At 43.0% G+C, this 8,562-nt stretch overlaps 1 pseudogene; it reads left to right on the forward strand.

Annotated features, from left to right (window-relative positions):
• Positions 1 to 6,668: 6,668 nt before the first annotated feature.
• On the forward strand, positions 6,669 to 7,452 carry LOC148774893 (fatty acid-binding protein 5 pseudogene; annotated as a pseudogene).
• The last annotated feature ends 1,110 nt before the right edge of the window (positions 7,453 to 8,562 follow it).

Below are 8,562 nucleotides of genomic sequence, written 5' to 3' on the forward strand. Positions count from 1 at the left end.
CTGTCTGAGCCACCAGGGAAGCCCTGATAAAACATTTAGTGTAAAATATTTCAGTTCAGTTCAGTAGGGGTTAAATTAATGGACAATAAAAGATGTGATTTAGGCATTTTTCCAGTGGTCCAGTGGTTAGAACTCAGCACTCTCACTGCCAAGGGCCTGAGTTTGATCCCTGGTTGGGGAACTAAGAGCCCACAAGCCATGAGATACAGCCAAAAAAAAAAAAAAAAGAAAGAAATAAAGAAGAAGAAAGAAAGACAGGAATGAGATAAGAATCACCTGTTAATATCACCCATGTATTCGTCCATCGTTAACTGAGCTTCTCCTATATGGCAGGCCCACTGTCATTGTTACAGTCCAGCTGGAAAATTACTATGATGCTTTCCTATCATCGTAGCAACACAACTCTGTTCTAATAACTATCACCCACAAAAATTCCCAGGAGAAGAGTTCTTCTCTTATGCAAAGCTTCATTGCATTATTCCTTTCAAGTGCCCATGAGGAAGGGTGTTACCATTGCTATTGGTCATTATTTCATCACCATGGTGCAGAGGAGAAAAAGAAAATGAAATTCCAAGAAGTGCTTTAATGTTAAGAAATAGGTAAAACTTTATTTGGCACCTCTCCTGAACTGTTTGTTGCTGTTAAAACAGTCAGAGAAGAACACAGTTTTATCGCTTACAAAGCTAAAGTGAAAGAACTTTTAACTTATTCATTATGTGTGTGTTAGTTTATTCACTTTTTCTATATACTTGTATCGGAGAAGACAATGGCACCCCACTCCAGTACTCTTGCCTGGAGAATCCCATGGATGGTATATAGTGTGCTTTTTATTGTCAAGCAATGGGCTTATTGGGCTTCCCTGGTAGCTCAGCTGATAAAGAATCCACCCGCAATGCAGGAGACCCTGGTTTGATTCCTGGCTTGGGAAGTTCCCCTGGAGAAGGATAGGCTACCCTCTCCAATATTCTTGGGCTTCACTGGTGGCTCAGCTGGTAAAGAATCTGCCTGCCATGTGGGAGACCTGGGTTCAATCCCTGGGTTGGGAAGATCCCCTGGAGGAGGGCATGGCAACCCACTCCAGTATTCTTGCCTGGAAAATCCCCATGGACAGAGGAGCCTGGCTGGCTACATTCCTGGGCTTGCAAAGAGTCGGACACGACTGAGAGACTAAGCACACACACACAATGGGCTTGTTAGTCAATTACTTGAATTCACTTTTCCTTCCCTTCCTGTCTCCATCTTTCCCTTCTATCTTTCCTAATCTCAATGTTCTTCACCCCATGTGCTTTTAAAAAAATTAATTTATTTATATTTATTTTGTTTCTTTTTGGCTGTGCTGGATCTTCGTCGCTACGTGCAGGCTTTTCTCTACTTGCAATGAGCAGGGACTATTCTTCATTGTGGAGCTCGGGCTCTAAGTACACAGGCATCAGTAAGTTGTGGCTCGCAGGCTCTAGAGTACATCACCCCCTCCACCTGACTTCCCAAAACTTCCTTGGTGAGGCATCATGTCAGTGGTTGATGTCTCTGAGTGGTGAGGGATGAGGTCTTTCTTCTTTACTGGGCAAGGGGAGTGTCTAGAATTGGACAGCCAAGATGAAGCTCAGAGTTGGCAGGTCTGTTTCCCTGCGTGGGGGCTGGGGTGGGGTAAGGCTAGGGGTGGTTCCCCACAACTAAGGAGCTGGTTGTTTCCGGTTTATAACTTTGGAGGTGTGAGGAGTGAGGATGAGGCAGGAGAGCTGGCCTGTGTGTCTCCACGTGGTTTCGTGCCTACACTGGGCAATGCCACCTCCCTTAGTGGCCGCCCATTGCCCTGGGTCTGCACGCCCACAAGTAGGGCAGCCCTGTTTGGGTAGAGAAAACTCCTCTGAGACATGCTCTATAAAACGGAAAAAATAAGACTTACAAGTCCCTCTGTCAGTCTGGAGAGTTGTTTCTTTTTTAAAATATTAATTAATTTATTTATTTTTAATTGGAGGAGACTTGCTTTACACCCTTGTGCTGGTTTCTGCTATACATCAACTTGATGGAGAGTTGTTCTTATCTGTCCCTGGAGAGCAGGTAGGTACATGAGTCATCAGATTTTCTCTTCCCAGAACATTCTAGAAGTTTTTTCATGAAACTCAGGCTACAAAAATGAGTTGGAGGCGTCTTTCCCACTTACTTAGATACTGTCTTTTTTTTCTTAATTTTAGTCATAAATCACTTATTGATCTAACAGCTGGACGTGAGCTCCTGTTTCATTCGCCTAGTCTTCTGGCCATGAGTTTGGGAGTGATAAATATTTATCAAATTTTTTGCCAAATTGATCTGTGTTTGCGCATGCTAAGTCGCTTCAGTTGTGTCCAACTCTTTGCAATGCCATGGACTGCAGCCTGCCAGGCTCCTCTGTCCATGGGATTCTCCAGGTAAGAATACTGGAGCGGGTTGCCATGCCCTCCTCCAGGGGCTCTTCCCAGCCCAGGGATCGAACCTGACTCTCCTGCACTGCAGGTAGATTCTTTACCACCTGAGCCACTAGGAAAACCCATAGTAGGGCTTTAAGAAACAGCTAAAGGACTCTCAGCTTTTGGAATCTTACTTCCCAGACCAGGGATTGGAGTTGGGACTCTGGTAGTGGAAGTGAAGAGTCCTAACCATTGGACCACCAGAGAAGTCCCACCAAACCCTCCTTTATAATTCAAATTCAAATCTTTTCCACAGTGTGATTGCTTTAAATTCGGTCTCTTCGTGTGGGATGGCTATTGGTACGTTTGCTCCACAGATTTGCTGCACAGATTGATTGGCAAGCATGTACAAAGTTCCCAGCATGGGGTATGACCCATATTAGATGCACAATACATGATAAAATCATGCCAATGCCAATTCTATCCTCCACCGATATCCTGCTTATGATTTATTAGATTAATGTCTGCTTTTTCCATTAGACTGAAAACCCTAAGAAGGAAGAGATCAGGTCTGTTTCAGTTCAGTTCCGTTCAGTCGCTCAGTCGTGTCCGACTCTTAGCGACCCCATGAACCACAGCACGCCAGGCCTCCCTGTCCATCACCAACTCCCGGAGTTCACTCAAACTCATGTCCATCGAGTCGGTGATGCCATCCAGCCATCTCATTCTCTGTCTTCCCCGTCTCCTCCTACCCCCGATCGCTCCCAGCATCAGAGTCTTTTCCAGTGAGTCAACTCGCCGCATGAGGTGGCCAAAGTATTGGAGTTTCAGCTTTAGCATCAGTCCTTCCAATGAACACCCAGGATTGATCTCCTCCAGAATGGACTGGTTGGATCTCCTTGCAGTACAAGGGACTCTCAAGAATCTTCTCCAGCACCACAGTTCAAAAGCATCAATTCTTCGGCGATCAGCTTTCTTCACAGTCCAACTCTCACATCCATACATGACCACGGGAAAAACCATAGCCCTGACTAGACGGACCTTGGTTGGCAAAATAATGTCCCTGCTCTTTAATATGCTATCTAGGCTGGTCATAACTTTCCTTCCAAGGAGCAAGCGTCTTTTAATTTCATGGCTGCAATCAGCATCCGCAGTGATTTTGGAGCCCAAAAAAATAAAGTCTGACACGGTTTCCACTGTTTCCCCATCTATTTCCCATGAAGTGATGGAACCAGATGCCATGATCTTTGTTTTCTGAATGTTGAGCTTTAAGCCAATCTTTTCACTCTCCTCTTTCACTTTCATCAAGAGGCCTTTGAGTTCCTCTTCACTTTCTGCCATAAGGGTGGTGTCATCTGCATATCTGAGGTTATTGATATTTCTCCCGGCAATCTTGATTCCAGCTTGTGCTTCTTCCAGCCCAGAGTTCCTCATGATGTACTCTGCATATAAGTTAAATAAGCAGGGTGACAATATACAACCTTGACGTACTCCCTTTCCTACTTGGAACCAGTCTGTTGTTCCATGTCCAGTTCTAACTGTTGCTTCCTGACCTGCATACAGGTTTCTCAAGAGGCAGGTCAGGTGGTCTGGTATTCCCATCTCTTTCAGAATGTTCCACAGTTTATTGTGATCCACACAGTCAAAGGCCTTGGCATAGTCAATGAAGCAGAAACAGATGTTTTTCTGGAACTCTCTTGCTTTCTCCATAATCCAGCGGATGTTGGCAATTTGATCTCTGGTGCCTCTGCCTTTTCTAAAACCTGCTTGAACATCTGGAAGTTCACGATTCACATATTGCTGAAGCCTAGCTTGGAGAATTTTGAGCATGACTTTACTAGCGTGTGAGATGAGTGCAATTGTGCGGTAGTTTGAGCATTCTTTGGCATTCCCTTTCTTTGGGATTGGAATGAAGACTGACCTTTTCCAGTCCTGTGGCCATTGCTGAGTTTTCCAAATTTGCTGGCATATTGAGTGCAGCACTTTCACAGCATCATCTTTCAGGATTTGAAATAGCTCAATTGGAATTCCATCACCTCCACTAGCTTTGTTTGTAGTGATTCTCTCTAAGGCCCACTTGACTTCACATTCCAAGATGTCTGGTTCCAGGTGAGTGATCATGCCATCGTGATTGTCTTCGTCGTGAAGATCTTTTTTGTACAGTTCTTCTGTGTATTCTTGCCACCTCTTCTTAATATCTTCTGCTTCTGTTAGGTCCATACCATTTCTGTCCTTTATCGAGCCCATCTTTGCATGAAATGTTCCCTTGATATCTCTAATTTTCTTGAAAAGATCTCTTGTTTTTCCTATTCTGTTGTTTTCCTCTATTTCTTTGCATTGATCACTGAGGAAGGCTTTCTTATCTCTCCTTGCTATTCTTTGGAACTCTGCATTCAGATGCTTATATCTTTCCTTTTCTCCTTTGCTTTTTGCCTCTCTTCTTTTCACAGCTATTTGTAAGGCCTCCTCAGACAGCCATTTTGCTTTTTTGCATTTCTTTTCCATGGGGATGGTCTTGGTCCCTGTCTCCTGTACAATGTCACAAACCTCCGTCCAGAGTTCATCAGGCACTCTATCTATCAGATCTAGACCCTTAAATCTATTTCTTACTTCCACTGTATAATCATAAGGGATTTGATTTAGGTCATATCTGAATGGTCTAGTGGTTTTCCCTACTTTCTTCAATTTAAGTCTGAATTTGGCAATAAGGAGTTCACGATCTGAGCCACAGTCAGCTCCTGGTCTTGTTTTTGCTAACTGTATACAGCTTCTCCATCTTTGGCTGCAAAGAATATAATCAATCTGACTTCTGTGTTGACCATCTGGTGATGTCCATGTGTAGAGTCTCCTCTTGTGTTGTTGGAAGAGGGTGTTTGCTATGACCAGTGCGTTCTCTTGGCAAAACTCTATTAGCCTTTGCCCTGCTTCATTTCGTGCTCCAAGGCCAAATTTGCCTGTTACTCCAGGCGTTTCTTGACTTCCTACTTTTGCATTCCAGTCCCCTATAATGAAAAGGACATCTTTTTTGGGTGTTAGTTCTAAAAGGTCTGTTTAGGTGCTGCTATATCCCCAGGGTCCAGGAAAGGTGCGTTCTTTTCAAGATTGAGGTAACCTGGGATTGAAGAGGTGAAATATGCTCCAAAGTGAAAGAAACCAGGTTAAAAGTAGGAGTGACAAGTCACGCTGGTTTTCCACAGATAGTCTTCCCACGTGCTTAACTGTCTTTTTTTGGCTTTCTTTTTCTTTTTTTGGCTATGCCGTGCATCCTGCAGGATCTCAGTTCCCTGACCATGGGTTGAACCTAGGCCTCTGGTAGTCAATGAAAGTGTGGAATCCTAACCACTGGATCACCAGGGAATTTTCCCTAAGTGCTAAACTTTCTGTGCTAAAAGCAGTAGAATTCGTGGCAGCCTAGGACAAGTCGGTCAGCCTCTTTCAAACCCAGGTATGATTTGACACCTGGAACCAGAAACTGGTAACTTGCCATTGTCTCGAGATGTTGGTATCTGGGAAATTTTTAACCTTAGCTAGAAAATGGGAGTTGCAAAGAATCAGACAAAACTGAAGCAGTAGATAATGAGGGAACCCACTGAGAAAGCTGAAGCAGGATAGAAAACAAACAAGAATTTCCCAAGAAACAGTGTAGCCCTGGCTGACTCTGCAGCCCCAACCTGGGTTACAGCCAAAAGGTGTAAGGATGAGCAGACTCTTGTGTGGAAAGGGCTTAGATGTTGTTGGAGGCAAGGTCATTAGGAGAGCCAAGTTGGCCCTGATACCACCTCATGTCCTGTTATTTATCATTTCATTGCTGAGATTAGGATCCTTGGCAAACACAGGGAGGACCAGCTGTTTGCTTATATTGGAAACGGTCTTCTGTAGTGCAGATTTGGGGCAGAGGTAAAACAACTCAAGTAAACAGTAAAGAGAAAGGCAAATCAAACATGAACACAAATCCTAACAACAGAAAATCCAATCCCAAAGAGAGACCCTCTATTGACATATTGGTGTTTACTCTTTCAGAATTCTCTCCATCCCTCTCCATGCAAATCTTAATAATCACAGAGCATTTCATTGACAAGAAGATATGACATCACAAAGTGATTCCCTCTGTCAGATCTTTAGATTATTTCTAACATTTCTGTTACACAAAAAATTCAATGATGACCATTTTCCTATAAAACATTTCCCTTAATTTGAAATCTGCTTGTTAGAATAAACCACTGGGTAGCCTGATTAACTTCTTCTTTTTTTTTTAAAATCAAACTATTAGGCATGCCTGATTCCCGGCGCCTGAGCCTCCGCTGCTCACCTGTCACGCCTATCCGCTCGGACCCACCATGGCCACTGTTCAGCAGCTGGTAGGAAGATGGCACTTAGTGGAGAGCAAAGGCTTTGACAAATACATGAAGGAAGTAGGAGTGGGGATGGCTCTGCGAAAAGTGGGTGCAATGGCCAAACCAGACGGTATCATCACTTCTGATGGCAAAAACCTCAGCATAAAAACTGAGAGCACTTTGAAAACAACACAGTTTTCCTGTAAACTGCGAGAGAAGTTTGAAGAGACTACGGCTGATGGCAGAGAGACTCAGACTGTCTGCAACTTTACAGATGGCGCGTTGGTTCAACGTCAGGAATGGGATGGAAAGGAAAGCACAATAACAAGAAAACTGGAAGATGGAAAATTAGTGGTGGTGTGCGTCATGAACAGTGTTACCTGTACTTGGGTCTATGAAAAAGTAGAGTAAAAATTCCATCATCATTTTGCACAGAAATTAGTTGCGAGAATGAATAAGCTCAGTTCAATGAGCAAATCTCCATACTGCTGGGTTTTTATTTCATTTTTGCGTTCAATTATCTTTATTACAAACAATTAAACTATTTCAAAGTGTTGGTTTAATTAGGGTCATCTCTTTGGTTAGTAAATAAATCTGTTTGTGCTACACCAGTGTTGCATGCTTTTTTAAACTTTAGAGGAATTTAGCGATGAGTTTTAATATTTACAAATGGAATAAGTGGGATAGCCTTGAGTATACCATATTGAGATTATCTTTTAGTAATTTATATATAGAACTACTTCTGTGGCCAATAAGCTACCAATCATTAATCTTGCCTTGTGCTTTTGAACTTTGTATCAACTCGAGAATCTTAAATTTGTGGCAGAGATTGTTCTCATTGAAAAACAGCGACATAAACTTTATAATTTAAATATAAGAATAAAGATTAAATCACCATCAAAAAAATAAAATAAATCAAACTATTAAATTTTATTTTAACTGTGGTGTTGGAGAAGACTCTTGAGAGTCCTTTGGACTGCAAGGAGATCCAACCAGTCCATTCTAAAGGAGATCAATCCTGGGTGTTCATTGGAAGGACTGGTGCTAAAGCTGAAACTCCAATACTTTGGCCACCTCATGCGACGAGTTGACTCACTGGAAAAGACTCTGATGCTGGGAGGGATTGGGGGCAGGAGGAGAAGGGGACGACCGAGAATGAGATGGCTGGATGGCATCACCGACTCTGTGGACATGAGTTTGAGTGAACTCTGGGAGTTGGTGATGGACCAGGAGGCCTGGTGGGCTGTGATTCATGGGGTCGCAAAGAGTTGGACATGACTGAGTTGAACTGAAGTGAACTTTACATCATAGAATAAGCAAGTTAGTAAAGTCTGATTGTCTTCTAAAAAAAATCCGTCTCCATTTGTACACCCACTATTGATATTTGAATATGTTCGTTTTTGTGCACTTTAAATATCACCAGGTTGTGCAAAAATGTTTCCACCTTTGCCATTCTAGAGGACAAGTTTCTGAGTTGTGTGTTCCCTGAAGACCTTGTGGGTGACCAGATGTATGTGCTTTGTTTATCTCATCTTTTCTGTTGGTACATCCTAAATTCAAGAGAGATAGAGTTTGTAACTTTTTAACTTTGTGTCACCTCAAAAAACTCCTACCCACTTTGGGGGAAGTCATAATTTACTCCTCCTCCAGATGAGAAATTGGAGCTAGATTGTCACTTTGCTGTTGCTGTTCAGTCGCCAAGTCATGTCCAGCTCTCTACGACCCCATAGGCCGCAGCATGCCAGACTTCCCTGTCCCCCACCAACTCTGAGTTTGCCCAAGTTCATGTCCATGGAATTGATGGTTATTATCTAAAGCTCCATTATTCTATCTGCAGGGGG

Source organism: Moschus berezovskii, chromosome 19, assembly GCF_049115385.1.
Source record: "Moschus berezovskii isolate FMDL1 chromosome 19, NW_MosBer_1.0, whole genome shotgun sequence".
Lineage (NCBI taxonomy): Eukaryota > Metazoa > Chordata > Mammalia > Artiodactyla > Moschidae > Moschus > Moschus berezovskii.